We start from the raw sequence: 17,172 nt of genomic DNA, 5'->3' as shown, positions 1-17,172 counted from the left end.
CCGGAGACTGCCCTGTTCTGAAAGAATACTACATGGCTGCCCGCCAATCGCACAGGGACTGGCTACTCACACCTGCCGGAGAGCATAGATTTATTTGCGTATAATAAATTAAAACTTTTTACGTGGCAGCGCGTAACTTTGGTCCTTTGGGCACGTATACGACATCGCTCTGCCAACTCTTCTCTCCTGAGGATCCATTCTGGCGGCATTTTTAAGCTTCCATTGCATTCCGCCGCGACTTTAGATTAGCCACCGCAAGTTATGTAAGGGGAAGCGGGCTAATCGCAGACGCCAGCACCACCCTCTTCTTCCGGTTATATACTTTCACTGGAATCCCTCTCCACTTGAGCGTGCTCCTCGCCTCCTGTCAGCCAATTAGATGAGGCAATGCTATTCGTTTTGAAAGCAAACAGAAGTTGAGAAGCAAACAGACCCTTCCATGCACGAGGAGACCGTTTGATTGGGCTGTTCAGACAACGCTGCGGGTCACCGCTCGATGTTTGCGTCGATGGTTACGTAAATTTGACGTCCGGAGACTAGAATAAAAACAGATCGAACTTCTTTTACGTTATAGTTTTACTTTTTACGTTTACTTATCATTTCATCATGTTTTAACCCTTAAAGGTCATTTTTTCGGATATTGCATAAGGAGGGAGGTTATGTAGAAAAATACAAGGCATTAAATAATAGAGGTTATGATCACTATGCAATAAAAACATTATCTGCACACACGCGAATGTTCTAGTAGTTCTAAACGCAAACACAATATGAGAGTAGCATTCACAAGAATCTAGAAATGAAATCAAAGGAAGTTCATTGAAAAAGAAAATCACGCCTTTGCAGAGAACGCGTGATTTTTCTCTGCAAGAATACATTTGCAAATACTTGATTTATTGACTTCCGCATAAGCGTACAATACGGGAAAGAAGCATAGCTGTATACGCAGCAGCGCGATACGGTATGTAGCCGTAGTGCACTGGTCTCAAGAATCGCGACAGGCAAATATAGACAGCAAAAACAACCACCCTCGTCGACTGGGGTTCTCGCGCTCGCGACCCTAGCTCGTTTAGGGATAGAGGCCTTGTAGACGCCGAACGGGCTTTGCTCGGGTGTTTCTCACTCTGAAAATTGACAGATTGTGAGCGCCGAGATACAATCGCATGCGCCAACGCCGCAAGGCCCCATTGACGGGCGCATCTCCTTCGCGCGGTGCGCCGCGTCGCGCCATTGCCTGCGCCAGCAGCGCGTCTGCAGCCGGTGACCGCCGTTTTACGGCTGCCTGCATCTAGCCCAGTGCGCACACTCGACTCCGCGAGGGGCTCACAGCTCATTTCCGGGGGGGGGGGGGGGGGGGGGTCAAAAGACGGGAACGCACCGAATTGCGGTAGCACCGCCTCAACACCGACCGTGACACTTTGAGAGCCGGAGACAATGAGAGACGCACCGAAACGACGTCGTTCGCCTGCTTGCACCTCCGTCTTTGCCGGATGGATTGCCAACGAGCCACGACCGGAGAACTAAAACGACGTTGCGGTCGGAGAACGTGGCGAGGAGGACTCAATACGGTTTCCATGCAGGCGACACTGAAGCGTGCGTAACAGCGGTGAGTGTTTACGAGGAATTTTCGATGAGGAGGGGGCGCCTGTTTCGTCACAGGGCACGCTTTTTTTGCTTGATATATGGCGGTTCAACTCGCCGCAAATGCCTGCGCCGAAGCATGTGTCCACGGGCTTACACGATCGCGAATTTTCCTTGAATGTAAGCAACAGGAATAACGAGGTGTCACGACCGCTTCAAGATTAGCCGTATAGTTCTTCGCCGCTAGGTAGTTCGACTTAGACCATGACAGTAGATGCTTAAGGAATCACTTGCTTAGATAATGCCTCTTAAATAAATAAAAAAAAAACATTTTAATTTTAACCACGATAGCAAGTTACATGAAGCGTTTTTACTGGTTTGTGAATCCTCTAGTCTGAAGCCTCTTGCACGTCATATATGCTTCGGGAATGTGAGATCACGTGAAGTTTCACATACCATAGCAAGTTAAGTACTTGCTGTTCATACTAGTTTGTCTCATCTTGTCTGAAGCGTCTTGTGTGTCACATCCCTCATCACGAAAGGGGAAGCCAGAGATGGCCAGAAAGAAAAAAAAATGGCGGAACGAGCACCCGCACATCGCAGGGAACAGCTACCATTCGTCGAGTGCATGCTAGATATGGCCTCAGTTCCACTCCGCAGAAAACACAGAGTATTTCTCGAAGTACGTAGTGTCTGCGCATTGACAGAACAACATCGTCAAGGGTGCATCCGATGCGGCTATCGATGAGCAAGGTTACGCAAGGAATGGCACTGCGTACAAGAGACTCCCGAACTTGTCTTCGCAAGTCCTTTTAGTCACTTCTTTACGCGATGTACCTTTAGTTTCTTTAAGCGTGATTTCAGAGCTCGTTGTTTATTTGGTAGTTTTATATTAGTCGTCTTAGTTTATACACGCTTATTATTTAGCGCCACTATAGCTAGTCCACTTCGAATAGTAAGTATGGATAATTTTATTTAGAATGTGTTTTATTGAGTGAAAGAAGAAACAAGTAAAACACAGACGCAGCGGAAGAAAAGGCAATAAAAAATTGAGAAATGACGGGCTGGGAACTAATGTCATAGCTTATGCTGGGAACTAATGTCTACCTGCCTTCTAGGGGAAGGGGATAAAAAATTGCTGCGAAAGAAAGGAGCGTGGAAGAAATGAGGCATAGCCGAAATGACCAAATGAAAGCTAGCAAAATAGTCGAGGATAAAAAGAAAGCTGGCAGTGGCGCAATAGGTAAGCCTGCAAAGAGTGTGTACAAGAAAGTAATAAAACTGGAAACATCGGAATCATTACGCGCTCCGCAACATTGAAGCCGCGGTAATCATTTTGATATATAAAAGAAACATACGCAGAAAAAAAAAGATAATGGAAATTGCAGTTAATAACAAACTTGAAGCCCCGCTAAACGCGCTGTATACCAAAATAGTTACAACCGGGGAGCTGTATCCGTAGCTCTTAAAAAAAAGGACAATATGGCAGGGCGCGCTTGGCAGCATCACGATACACGGCTCATATGTGCATTGTGTACGCAAAACACGTCGTTCTGCACGTGTGTAGATAGCACAAGGGCAGCGCTGTGTTATTCGAGGCGCTCACGGCGGCGAGCACCCACGCGTAAAGTAAAGCACACGGAGGGAAAAAAATTGTGCCAGTAACGCGAAGCGACTGCACGCTAGATATAATGGAATACAGGAGCACTAACGTCAAAGCTAATGTGAGTAAGAGCAGCACGCCGCGAACCGTGAATGATCATGTTCTCGTGGATGGTGCTCAACATTTCACGAAGAGCACTTTCAACTAAATTGCGATGAGCCTTAACTTATGCCTAACGCAACCTCGTCCGCGTCTTTCATGGAGCGAAGAATAAGAACGGAGGGAATGGTGGGTGGAAGAGATGTGACATTGCAGCGAAAAAACTCGGATAGGCGTTTCAGAAAGTTTGTGGTTGGAGACATTCCCTAAATCGGAAACGCTGCGACTTCTATACTTGGACACAGTACATTGCCTTCGCAGTTGTATTCCGTGCAACTGCTACAACGATTCTCACGAAAACCGCCCAGCTTTTCTGAAAGCAGGGGTAGAGGCGATGTCAGCTGATCAGGTGAGCCTAATCTCCAACGTCGCTCGCACACGTTGATAGCAATCTACGTTCGTCACGTGGACTCTTTTCTCGTGTGTTTGGTTATCCTGGTTGGCCATCAAACTGGCGCGAACTATCTATGTACCGTTCTTAAGCGTAAATAACTTAATAAATTTGGCCCTTGATTTGCTGACGTACTCACGGGCTTATACGCACAGAAGCAGCGTGCCAGAGTAAAGGAGAAATTTACTTCAAGCCCTGACTCTTGTAGGATGAGTATATATGAAGCACGGTTTTGCGACCCCCACTACGTAGCAAACCGGAACGCAATAGTATAGCGGCAGCGAAAATACGAAAGGCTAACGGGCGCAGGGGTTTTCACTGGTTCCTCAAGCCGCTCCCCGAATTGCGGCGGCGCACCCCGAAAAAGGACGACGACAGAGGAATTACTAGACGGCGCTTAACAACTGTGCACGGAGGGAAAAAAGAAAAAAAAAGCTGTTCTTTTATGCAGTCATCGGCTGTGCCCTGGAAGCGCTTTCTCTCTCGCTTCGGCACTCGCAGGACGTGCTCTTTCGGTTCTTCTTCATGGCGGTTTGCCAACTGTCGGTATTGTAACTTCATCGTACCCACCGGCGTTTTTCCGCCTAACAATGTGGAAGTAGAGGTGGCATTAATGGATTGTTTACTGCTCGCTATTGTACGGCGACTGACGATCGAAACGACGCGGCACAGACGACTTAATTCTGTTCTGTAATATGTCCACTGAATTTAGCGAAGCATTTCTACAGACTAGAACCGACACATTCCCGACCAAAAGAAGGCATGATGTAGGGAGCTCCGCAAACGGGACACGAATAACGAGTGATTCACAATTACGGTACATAGCCAATGTGTTCACGCCGATTCCGATGGAGAATCTAATATGGTGCCAATGCAGGGCGGTACTTGCCATTCAGCAAACCGACGATATGTGAAACAAGGCAGGAGCATAACACATCAGCACGCTTTGAGCGCACGAGTACACCCCAGTTAATTCCAAACTATGCGTTTTAGAGGCTCGTCACAGACAGACTACGATGTATACGCTCTCACGAATCTCGGATAGTAGGTAAATTTCGTTTTTAGTATGAAATGCTTTTAGCTCCCGTTGTCGGCGACCTTCAAGTGACCTCGAGGAAAAAGTCAGAGCCGTTATCCGGGCACTCAAACGAGAACATCCGGGCAAGTTGCGAGAACAAAACCAGCTAATCCGGGCAACCATTCAAGGCTGCATTACATACGCTAGTTACTTCCCAACCAAGTTACAAAAAATACTGCTTCCGAGTTCTTCCTAATGTTTGTTCACAGTATCACTCAAGCTGTAACTTCTAGCACGCTCACGCTTTATTTGTCATTTCCAATAGCGACGTTCAAAAGGAGGATGCAAGACACAATACACTTCATTGCGATCTTTTGGCGCAGAGTGCTCTTTTCAACGCCAGCGGACTGCGAGTTCCGTGGCGCGTCCGGCAGCTTCCGGCGCGCCGCGAATGGACGTTTGACCGAGACGAGACTTGCAATGAGGTGACAGGAAACTATTGCGTCCATATGAACCAGTGCACAGTATGGCGTGGCGTGGTGTGATCTGGGGCGCTATAACGTAAAACTATTCCAAACTTTTCTATTCCAATGCGGCAATCAGCCCTCCGCGATTGGTGAAAAAACATTTTTGGACCACCCCCGCTTAACCTGTCTGTCACGCGACGTCACGAAAACCACGATAGCTCCCCATCCGATATGACGTGTACAGACTGATTATGCATGATTCAACCGAACAAAAGAAAAATAGTTATTTCTGATTCGACGCCATTTCGTCATTAGCCCTCGGCTATTGGTCAAAAGTTTTCGGGCTGCACCCACTTCACCTGCCTGTCACGCGACGTCACAAAACCGCAAAAACTCACAGCGTCAAAGTGACGTGTACGCGTTAAAGATGCATTATTATGCCGAACAAAACTGAATTTTTGTCTGAATAGCCGCAGGCTGCCCCATTCCGGAAGGAATAAAAGATGGCTACCGCCGATCGCTCAGGCACGGGCTACTCGCACCTGCCGGATCCGCATCCGTTTTAGCGTCATTTTTAAGCTTCCGTTGCATGCCGCCGCGATTGTCGACGAGCCACCGTAAGCTAAGTAAGGGAACGCGGACCAATCACAGACGCCAGCACCATCCGGTTCTCAATTTTCAGTGCAGTGGCTCGGTCCCATCGTATCCCTCTCCACTTGAGCGTGCTGCTCGCCTCTTGTGAGCCAATTAGATAAGACAAGCCGCTTAGTGTAGGCAATGTTATTCGCTTTTAAAGCAAACAAAAGTGACCTCCTATGAACGAGGACAGCGTTTGATTGGTCTGTTGAGACAACCCTGTGGGTGACCGCCCGATGCTTGCGTCGGCGGTTGCGCAAATTTGGCGGCAGGAGATTGGAATAAAAACATATTGGAATAGTTTTACGTTATAGGGCCCCTCCCTGGTGGTGTGTGCCGTTGCGAACATGCACTACACCCGTTTTAACATTGCGGCTAGTATCACCTCCAACCAATCTGCTTTGCCGGTAGCCATTTCATGCTTACAGCTACTTACGAACGCTTCCCGTAACACTTATCTTGACCGTCATCTAGAATATGCGTGCGCTCACATTTTTATAAGGAAATTGTCGCTATGCGATGCGTCTAACGCACCAAGCGTCTCCAAGCGCTGGCTTGCACGAGAGAGAGAGAGAGAGAGAGAGAGAAAACTATTTGGTCCATTAAGGGTTTAGCGGTCGGTCTTCGTCTTCATCGCTGCAGACGCTTGACTTTCTTAGCAGGGTTGGGCCCCTAGTCCAGGGCTCCACTGAGCCGCGCTGCTTCGCTTGCGTGCTGCACCATGCAAGCTTGCACGAGAGAAATTCCTAAGGGTGTTATTTATTCCGCCTTCTCTGACATTCTGACATGCATCAGTGGCGTATTAGTATAGAGCAGCGGGCTTCTGTGGTTGGGGAACCGGGTTCAGTACCAAATCCCCGGGTTCAGTATATATATATATATATATTATATATCCCCCGCAGGGGCGTCTGCGTCAGCAGGCGTTTGGTGTGTTGCGACACCACGTACCCGAGCACACGAGGGTTGGACCCTCCCGCGTGTAGCCGTGCGCGGCTTAGCCGTGTCCGGGGAAAGGGGGATCCTGGAGGTTGAGCCGATGCCGGGTGTTCGGACCTTTTAGGCCCCCCGGCGGAGGCAACACACCTCTTTGGCCTCTGCTTCACGTAGACGGCACCCCCGGACTGACCCACCCGGGGGAAATCGGCAGTCGCCTTTTCCTGTCCTCCTCTCCAATCTTCGTCTTTCTCTCTAGCCTTTCTCTTCTATCCTGTCTTCTCATCACTTCTCCTCACTTCCTTGTTTCCCGGCGGCAAGGGTTAACCTTGTGTGGCTAGCCAGCCTTGGTTATGCTGTATTTGGTTATAGCAGCGATGTACGGCTGGCGTTGGCAGGGTTTCTCTAGCAGCAACTTCTGTCACGTCCCCCTGTTGGGCTCCATGGTGGGTGGTCGGCATCGCGGCCGAAAACCCAACTGTACCTATGAAAAACGCGTTTCCTAAACTCCCTGATCGCCCTCAGAAACGAGGGCGCACCGAAGAAGTCTTTCAGTTTTTCGGACGGCAAGTCCATAATTTTCCTCGTTTTCACGTGATCCACTCAGAAAAGCCAGCTAAACAAGCGCGAACAATCTCACCGTTCCTTGTATCGAAGACTCTAACCGAAGTGTTTGGTCCAGGATATAAGGCGTCGAGGATGGCTAGCGGTGACCTCCTCTTGGAGCTCCGCGATCAGAAGCAATTTGAAAAACTGCCTAAACTAGTATCATTTGGAGAGACCCAAGTAGTAGTAACCCCGCACCGCACGATGAATACCTCCCGCGGCGTTGTCTCGGACGATGATTTGCTGGAGCTCACTGAGGCTGAGCTCTTGGAGGGCTTCAGCGAACAGAATGTTATTAATGTCAAAAGAATTAAAATGAGACGAGATGGCAAAGAAATCCAAACGAAACACTTGATAATCACCTTCGGTTCGAGTGTCCTGCCCGAGTCAATCGAGGCCGGGTACATCAAGCTCCGTGTCAGGCCGTACGTGCCCAATCCTCTTAGATGCTTTAAGTGCCAAAGGTTTGGCCACAGTTCACAGAACTGTCGAGGCCGGCTGACATGTGCCAAGTGCAGTGACAACGAACATTCCTCCGAAACATGCCAGAACACTCCACATTGTGTCAACTGTGATGGCGAGCATGCCGCATACTCGCGGTCCTGCCCGTCTTGGAAAAGAGAAGAAGAAATTGTGACAATCAAAGTCAAAGAAAACATATCTTTCAAGGAGGCACGTAGGCGGGTGTCATACCTGCCTAAGAGCAGCTTTGCCGATCTGACGCGTCAGGGGGCAGCGACACAACGGTTTCCGGCGGCTGTCCGACCCACAAGCAGTGAGTCGGCAGTTACGCCACCTGCCCCCGCGGCGGTTGCAGCTAGCGCTGCTCCGTCACCCCAGCAGACGGGGCCTCCGGGCAGGTGACCTCTAAGGTCTCTTCCAACGTGCCGAGGCCTTCACGTCAACCAAAGCGCTCGGAAGAGCGCGTGTCTAGCGCCTCGCTAGAGGCGATGGACACAACCACCAGCAAGACGGCGCCACCAGCGCCTAAGGAGCGGCGAGGATCTCTCGATCGCTCCAAAAGAGATAAAACTCCCGTCACGGCGCCTGCAAAGCGCCGGTGAACTAACCTTTCCTTTCCTTTCCAGAACACACAGTATCCAACTCTATCAAAATGGATACACAAATTATGCAATGGAATGTGAGAGGTCTCATCCACAATCTTGACGACGTAACAGAACTCCTACACAAACTTAATCCAAAGGTACTGTGTGTTCAGGAAACGCACTTAAAAGCTACACAGACAAATTTTCTCCGGTCACACATTATTTTTCGTAAAGATCGTGACGAGGTCAACACCTCATCCGGCGGTGTAGCGATAATTGTTCATAAAACTGTTGCTTGCCAACACTTGCCGCTTCGGACGTCCCTCGAGGCAGTTGCGGTTCGCGCGATTCTTTTTAATAAGTTAGTAGCCGTCTGCTCTATCTACATACCTCCAAACTATCACATGAGTAAAATTGAATTCCACGAACTTATTGATCAACTCCCAGAGCCATTTCTTATTGTCGGGGACTTTAATGCGCACAACAGTCTCTGGGGAGATTCCAGGACTGATTCGAGGGGTCGACTAATCGAATCCTTTCTTGTTACGTCCGGTGTGTGCCTCTTTAATAGGAAAAAACCCACCTACTATAATGTTGCGCATAATTCATACTCCTCCATAGATTTAGCACTTGGATCTTCCATACTTTTCTCTTACTTGGAATGGAATGTTATAGAAAATCCATTTGGGAGTGACCACTTTCCGATAACTTTAAACTTACTAACACGACACGACACTCGTCCACAGGTACGTCGCTGGAAACTTGACTCCGCTGATTGGAAGCGTTTTAAAGAATCTACTTACTTATCACAAGATTGTATACGCGATTTTAGCATGGATAACGCTGTAGCATATTTTACCGCTTTTATTATCGATGCAGCTGAAAAGTTCATTCCACAAACAGATGGTCACTCATCTAAGAAACGTGTTCGTTGGTGGAATGAAGACTGCAGGGATGCACGAAAAAGACAAAATAAGGCGTGGGGCAGATTACGCCAATATCCTACGGCGGAAAATTACATCGAATTTAAACACATCAAGTCACAAGGACGGCGCACAAGACGGCAGGCTAGAAGAGCAAGCTGGTAGAGGTTTCTCTCAGGCATCAATTCCTATACCCAGGAGGCTAAAGTATGGGATGGGCTGAGAAGGCTAAAAGGGCAGCAGATCAACCCATTACCTTTGATTGATGAGCGAGGGAATACCTTGGAAAATCAGGCCGATGCCCTTGGATTGCATTTTGCACGTGTATCAAGTTCCATAAGCTATTCACAAACATTCGTTCAATATAAGCAAATAGCAGAACTTCAGTCAATAAACCGTAAATGCAGACCAAATCTACCGTACAACTGTCCTTTTAATATTGCCGAGCTTAGAGCTGCGTTGAGCTCGTGCCTGAGCTCTGCACCTGGAGTTGACAAAATCATGTATGACATGATTAAAAACCTACACACTGGTACACAGATGACACTTCTGGCACTTTTTAACTCTGTTTGGGCTGCTGGATACCTCCCATCCTCATAGAAAGAAGCTTTAGTAGTGCCGGTCTTGAAACAAGGCAAGGACCCACCCGACGTTTCAAGTTACCGTCCAATAGCACTGACAAGTTGCTTATGCTAACTGTTCGAGAAAATGATAAATCGTCGTCTTTTACATTTCCTTGAATCGAATAAAATGCTCGACCCTTATCAGTGCGGCTTCAGAAAGGGTAGGTCGACTACTGACCAGCTCGTGCGCATTGAGGCAGGCATTCGCGACGCCTTTATCCATAAGCAGTTCTTTCTTTCTGTTTTCCTAGACATGGAAAAGGCATATGACACGACTTGGAGATATGGGATATTGCGAGACCTCTCAGAAATGGATATTCGAGGGAATATGCTTAATGTAATTGAAAGTTACCTATCAAACCGTACATTTCGAGTTAGGGTGGGCAATGCTCTATCCAAGCCATCTACACAAGAAACTGGGGTGCCGCAAGGAGGGGTATTAAGCTGTACCCTTTTTATAATCAAAATGAATTCCTTACGCTTATATATACCACAGGGCATGTTTTATTCGGTGTGCGTAGATGACGTGCAATTGGGTTTCAAGTCATGCAACCTTTCTATATGTGAGCGACATGTCCAGCTTTGCTTGAACAAAGTGTGTAAATAGGCAGAGGAAAATGGCTTTAAACTGAATCCTGTTAAAAGCTCATGTGTACTTTTCACGCGAAAACGAGGCTTATTTGCAGAGCCCAGCCTAGAACTACATGGACAGCACATACCAGTTGTCACACAACACAAATTTTTAGGAATTATATTAGATTCAAAACTGACCTTCATTACACAGTTAAAGCACCTAAAAGAGAAATGTCTATAAACAATGAACCTTCTTAAACTTTTATCACATAAAACATGGGGCAGTGACAGGAAATGTCTGATGAACGTTTACAAAAGTCTTATACGCACGCACTTAGACTATGGGGCCATAGTATATCAATCTGCCAGTCCAAGCGCCTTGAAGATGCTTGACCCTGTTCACCATTTCGGTATCCACTTGGCGACCGGTGCCTTCAGCACAAGTCCTGTAGAGAGTCTCTACGTTGAAGCTAATGAGTGGTCGCTTTATCTTCAGAGGCCATACTCTAGTTTCATGTATTTTCTAAAAGTGAACTCAAACCGCGACCATCCCTCTTATGTAAGCATAAATGACGTGATATCTGCACTGCTCTTTAATAATCGACCTGCAGCAAGAGAACCATTCTCTCTGCGCATTAGAAAGCTTGCTGAGGAAATGCAAGTTCCAGTTCTTCAGCAAAACCTAATGGTCCTAGCTAAGCCATTGCCGCCATGGCAGTGGAAGCCCATAGAATGCGATATATCATTCGTAGAGGTGACGAAACACGCCCCACAGGCACATATTCGAATGCTCTTCTTGGAACTTCAATCGAAGTACTCGTGCATAGAGTTTTACACTGACGCTTCTAAGTCACATGCCGGAGTGTTTTATGCTGCAATCGGACCATCCTTCTCTGAGTCCGATGGACTGCATCCGGAAACAAGCATATTCACCGCAGAAGCTTATGTAATTCTATCTGCTGTTAAAGAAATCAAGAAAAGAAAGTTGCGCAAAGCCATCATATACACCGACTCTCTAAGCGTCGTAAAAGCCTTAATGTCCCTCCGCAATCATCGAAACCCTGCACTTACTGAGATTTATTCCGTTATTTGCACATCGTACATGTCTCAGCAGCAAGTCATAATTTGCTGGGTACCTGGACACAGGGGCATTGAGGGTAATATGCTGGCTGACCAAATTCCCACATCAATAGCTTCACAAGATATACATTCTACCACTGCACTACCTGCCTTAGACCTAAAGCCTTTCATCCGAAAGAAACTCAGAAGCCACTGGCAGCGCTTATGGGATGCTGAAACAAATAATAAGCTTCACTTGATTAAGCCAAAACTGGGTTATTGGCCCCCTGCAACAAAAACACGACGAACAGAAGTCCTATTCTGTCGTCTCAGAATAGGACACACATATGCCACACACAGTTTCCTGCTAACTGGAAATGAGCCACCATCCTGCGGTAGATGCGGTGAAAGGCTCACCGTCCTCCACGCCCTCCTGGAGTGTCGGGAAGCCGAAACAGAGAGGAAAAAACACTTTCCGCTAGCATACCGGCATCACATCCCCTTTCATCCTGGAATGTTTCTTGGTACAGAACCTTTGTTTGACACCAGAGCAGTCCTAGGCTTCTTAAACGATCTTGCCTTACATGTTGTTAGCCCTACGAATTTGTAGCACATCCTCTCTCCAGAGGATGCCGCTGCGATAATTTATTCTTGTACAGCACATGCCTTCAGGCCCTTCCGTTTCAAGGGCTCTCTAAGGCAGTAGTGCTCCTTGCAAACGTTTGCCTACATGTATTTTAACATATGATCAATCTATCATAATGTATCCCTTGTGCTTTTAGTAGTACTCACTAGTCATTGCCATCATTTTATTCCAGATAGCTTTTATGCACTTTACAGAGATCGCTTTTAGGCCCCTTTACAGCTACGTCACAATAACTCACGGAACTCATCTACCCACTGCAAACTCATCAACACTGACCTGGCGCTCTTTGGCCATAATTGGCCCTTGCGCCATAAAACAACAAATTCATTCATTCATATATATATATTTATATATATTTATATATATATATTTGTTTTTTCCGGCATCAAAATGGGGCCATGAGACAAACAAAACTGTCTCATTAAAGAAATTAAAGAAAATGAATGCTTTCGTTGTCAACGCCTGACACTTTCTATAGCGTCAGGATTGCCACGGGCGTGACACGATGTAGCCGGAACTTAGCAAGACTCACAGATTAAGTGGCTTTGTTTGACCGCGCGCCTGTCATTCATGTGCTATGAGATCGCTGTGAAAACATTTCTTTGCAGCGCCTATGCTTGAAAAGCTTTTGCCGGTGATTGTAAGTACGTCACGCTTTCTCTTTCTGAAGTGAGCGGGAAAAAAAGCTTCAGCCAACTCTAATGTCAAACTTGTACTGGTAATTGTATTACAATACTATTATTTTACACGCCTGAATCAACGTAGCATTCTACGAAGTAAGAACCTGCTCAAGTGCTGTAAGATCCTGTCGCGCCCAGCGAGTGCGAGGTGTGCGGTGTGAGGGTTGTTTGGATTGGGGGCTCAATCCCATCGCTCGTAACCCGTTGTCAAGATTGGAGTCCGGCATGAATTAGAAGGTAGCTGGCTCATGCCGTCCTCCAACTTATCCCCGCTGAGGGCGTTGATGAAGGGAAGGACTGCTTCTCATCGAGAACGAGGAATATGGGTTTATTTACAGTAGTTACATGCAGTTCATCAGTCTAACATGACTGCGAGAGAAAGTACGTCAGTATAACACGACTGCTTGAGAGAGTGTGTCGAGCATCCGCACAACAGCGGTTTTTAAACACTCGGTCCCCCTTGATTCCAAGGGGACGGTAACGTTCGTCCAGTCATTGTAAACAGGCCGCCTCTCCGCGGGACAGTTTACACACTAACACACACACACAGGTTCACGGTCCGAAACCGACATCACACGAATTTCGTAGAACTCGGAGCGGACCCTCGCAGCGGGCCCGGGTAGCCATTGTCCTTTGGTCGGCGCGTGGGAAGGGGCCTCCGGCGACGTTCCCGCGACAACTCCCCCACTCATAGCAGAATAGGGCGTCGTTGGTGGGTTCGGTAACAATAGTTGGCCCGCCGAACGCATTCAGTTACAATGGCGATTTAGTGACTCCGTGGCTAGAGGTTTGCGGCGGCGCTCCAGAAAAAGATGACGCCCGCGGTCGCAACTGGTTGGCAAAACTTGCACTGCAGCTGGCCGTTCTTAACAGGGTGACCCGAGAAAGTTGGCGGATTGATTCGTGCCGTCTTGCCGGGCACGTAATGTTGAACGTCACGTGATCAAACGCGCGAAAGAAGGGCGGAGAGGTGAGCATGTGCTAACGTGATGAAGTGCACACTATAGGAGGGAGAGGCAGGCGAGTTGGCGCCTCCTCCTCGCTGCGCATGGTTGTCCGCGCGCCTGAGCGCATACGCGGCCCGCGCGCCCTGTATTGGAGGTAATCTACGGCGGTTGCGAAGTTTGGGCGAGATGAGATGACTGATGGCCTTATGTGCGGTGTTTTCCCGCACGCCTAGCGTTGGACGTCGCGCAACCTCCAGTTTCGGATGCACGCTGAAGCGAGAGGCAGCAGGAAGCGTTAGCTCCTCATTGTGCGCAGCAGTTGGGCTGCTGAGCACGAGGTCGCGGGATCGAATCCCGGCCACGGCTACCGCATTTCGATGGGGGCGAAATGCGAAAGCACCCGTGTACTTAGATTTAGGTGCACGTTAAAGAATCCCAGGTGGTCGAAATTTCCGGAGTCGTCCACTACGGGGTGCCTCATAATCGGAAAGTGGTTTTGGCACGTAAAACCCTATAATTTAATTCATCATGTCATCGTTGCGACAGCGAGCGTCGGCGGTCGTCCAGTGAGGTCTGTTCATGTTTGCCCCTGCGTGCGTGACACCATGCTTATTAATTCAGTTACTAAGCGAGTGTGTACTGCAATTTATACGACCAATAAAGCAGCGCACATTACTTCGTATATTTGTCTAATATTTTGCTGTCGCTATCAATGCGCCGCCTTCGGGCGAAACTGCGACTTTGCTTGCTGATTGCTGCTCCAAGATATGATGGCGCAGGTCAAACGCGTGGCATTCTTTCTATACGACGCGTATTATTACACACACACACACACACACACACACACACACACACACACACACACACACACACACACACACACATATATATATATATATATATATATATATATATATTCGTATGGCACGTTCTCGACCTTCCGCTTAGTATTCAGCTGTTTTGATTCTTTATCCTAAAGACTTCTAATTTTCGAAAGGCAGCAGCGTTGGAAAGCGCATGTTGAAGAGGATCGATTTTAGCAAAGCAGCGGAATGATTATGCGTAATTAGTCACAGCAGTTTGACGAAACCGAATGAACTTTTATTTCGACTTCATTACCTGTGAGATAGAAAAAAGAAAGAACGAGAACGTTTGCTGCTGCCGGGGAGATCAAACAAGAGCGGCGGTCATTGTTTCCTTGTCTTATTCGTCGAATGCACGAGCAGGAGAGTCCACGAAGATTGCGGCCCGTGCATTCGCGGGTAGTGTGAACTTGAGCAAGCACGCTCAAGATTAAAATTACGCCAATACCTTTAGCGAAATACCTCACGGAGTTTCTTAAGTGACGTTAACGGCGCCACTCGGAATGTGGCCAAGCGAAAGAGGGTCATCCGGGCTCACTTCCTTGCCGTGCAGTTTTCTAATGAGGACGCTGTCGAGTAGCTTTTTTTTTTTTTCCAGTGTGCCGTTTTTTCAGCACTTAGGCCTATCAGGTATTACGCAAGTTAAATAGAATAAATCAACCGTTCGGGCACGGTATTGCCAAGCAATAACGACCATCCCTTTACCTTCGCCGACAGCGGTTGCCACTATTTGCCGTGTCGGTTTCCGGCTCGTTCAACGTGGTTTCCGCATAAGAACAGAGCGAACAATGAACACGTCGCTATAGTTGCCCGGAAAGGGTCTCTCCGCACATACGAGACCGCAAGTCAAACTGCTCGGAATCCTGTTTTCTTTGTCTCCTTCAGTCCGTAGATCGCCTGGGAGATTTTGGAACAAGCAATGGGCGGCTGCAGCCGCTAATGTGCCGCAAAGGCTCTTCAAGCGCAGAGGCTGTAAAGTGCATGGCAATCGATGACGCCGGAAACCTCCACAAACAATGGGGACCTGGAGGTAACAAACAAACAAACAAACAAACAAACAAACAAACAAAGAAGAAAGGCCAACGACGCGCATTCCGCGGAACAAAGCAGGACACCGTTTTGCCATTAGTACCGGTACAGAAGACAAGCCGCAGACGCTGATTTGCGCTTGCCGTCCGATCAGTTCAGCAGAAAGGCGACGGCTCGCAACGGTGGCCAACAGATCCATTAATAGAACTGAAGACGCCGTTCTCTCGTTTACGGCGCCCTTCTCTCATTCGACAGCGATTGCATCATCTTTTCAGATAATCCGAAAGCCCGCAACTGCCGGCAGACCGCACGAGAAATCGCAATCAAAAAGAGGGAAGAGCCTCTTATTTGTGGGTGGGGGGCTTGGTAGATAGAAGGGAAGAAACAAACGTAGTGCTAGCGCAAAAGAAAAAAAAAAAACTGATGATTATGTCGCACCACACTAGAAACTGCGAGTTTAAGGGATTGTGGTCGCTGATCGTCAAAAAGGGCAGTTTTTTTTTCATTGTGAAGCGTTGAAACGGGATCTGCCTTGGGAAAGGAGACCATGCTTACGTAGTTGATTAGTATTTAGTACACTGCTATGAGTGACATTCGAACGATTTGTTGTACGTGGGCTTTTGTCTATAGTATTGCGCACCATAAGCTGCAGCAACAGTCATGAGGTAGGAATGCTTCTATAGCAGGGATGATGGCTCACAAGACGAAGCTCGGCATCCGCTGAAATTATAATCATAACTGCCTGATAAAATTGCTGTACCATCCTTGGAAATGATACAACGCGGTATATAATGTTGCTCTTGCCGCGCAACCTCTCACCGACCTACATTGCTGCATCTTCGCAAGGCCATTTCTGAGAATCAAGGAAATGTTCGGACAACGACGAAAAATGCAGTTAGGTTTTTTTGAGACAGATGCGACATTTCATGCTGCAGCGCTATCCCAGTCATCCAGGACCAGCTTAACGTGGAGCAGTGTGTGTGTGTGTGTGCACAACTGAGTACAACGCCCTTGCTTGTATTGACCATTCTGGTTTAAATAATGAAAGCTGTACGGGCACGTTTTATTTCGTGAATAAACTTTAATTCGTTTCCGTAACCTCTAGATTCCTTAAACGAATTTTTTCTTTTGCTTTTTCCACTTCGAATATTCGTGACTATGCTCGCGCCATATTATCGCATCGTGTCAAGCACGAGTTCCCGGAAGGGTCTTACGTTAATATTCCTATGCGCTGGGGCAGGTCACACGTTATTCAGACGAAGACATCGGACCAGAAGAAGGCACAGCAACAACAACTACGCGATAGCGTGCAAGAGAGAGAGAGAAAAAAAAAGACAATGAACGGGGAGCCCAGGCAATTTCTCTATCGAATGGTTACCGTCTTTATCCTGC

This window comes from Dermacentor andersoni, chromosome 1 (genome assembly GCF_023375885.2).
Source record: "Dermacentor andersoni chromosome 1, qqDerAnde1_hic_scaffold, whole genome shotgun sequence".
Taxonomy (NCBI): domain Eukaryota; kingdom Metazoa; phylum Arthropoda; class Arachnida; order Ixodida; family Ixodidae; genus Dermacentor; species Dermacentor andersoni.
Note: the sequence above shows the minus strand (reverse complement) of the source record.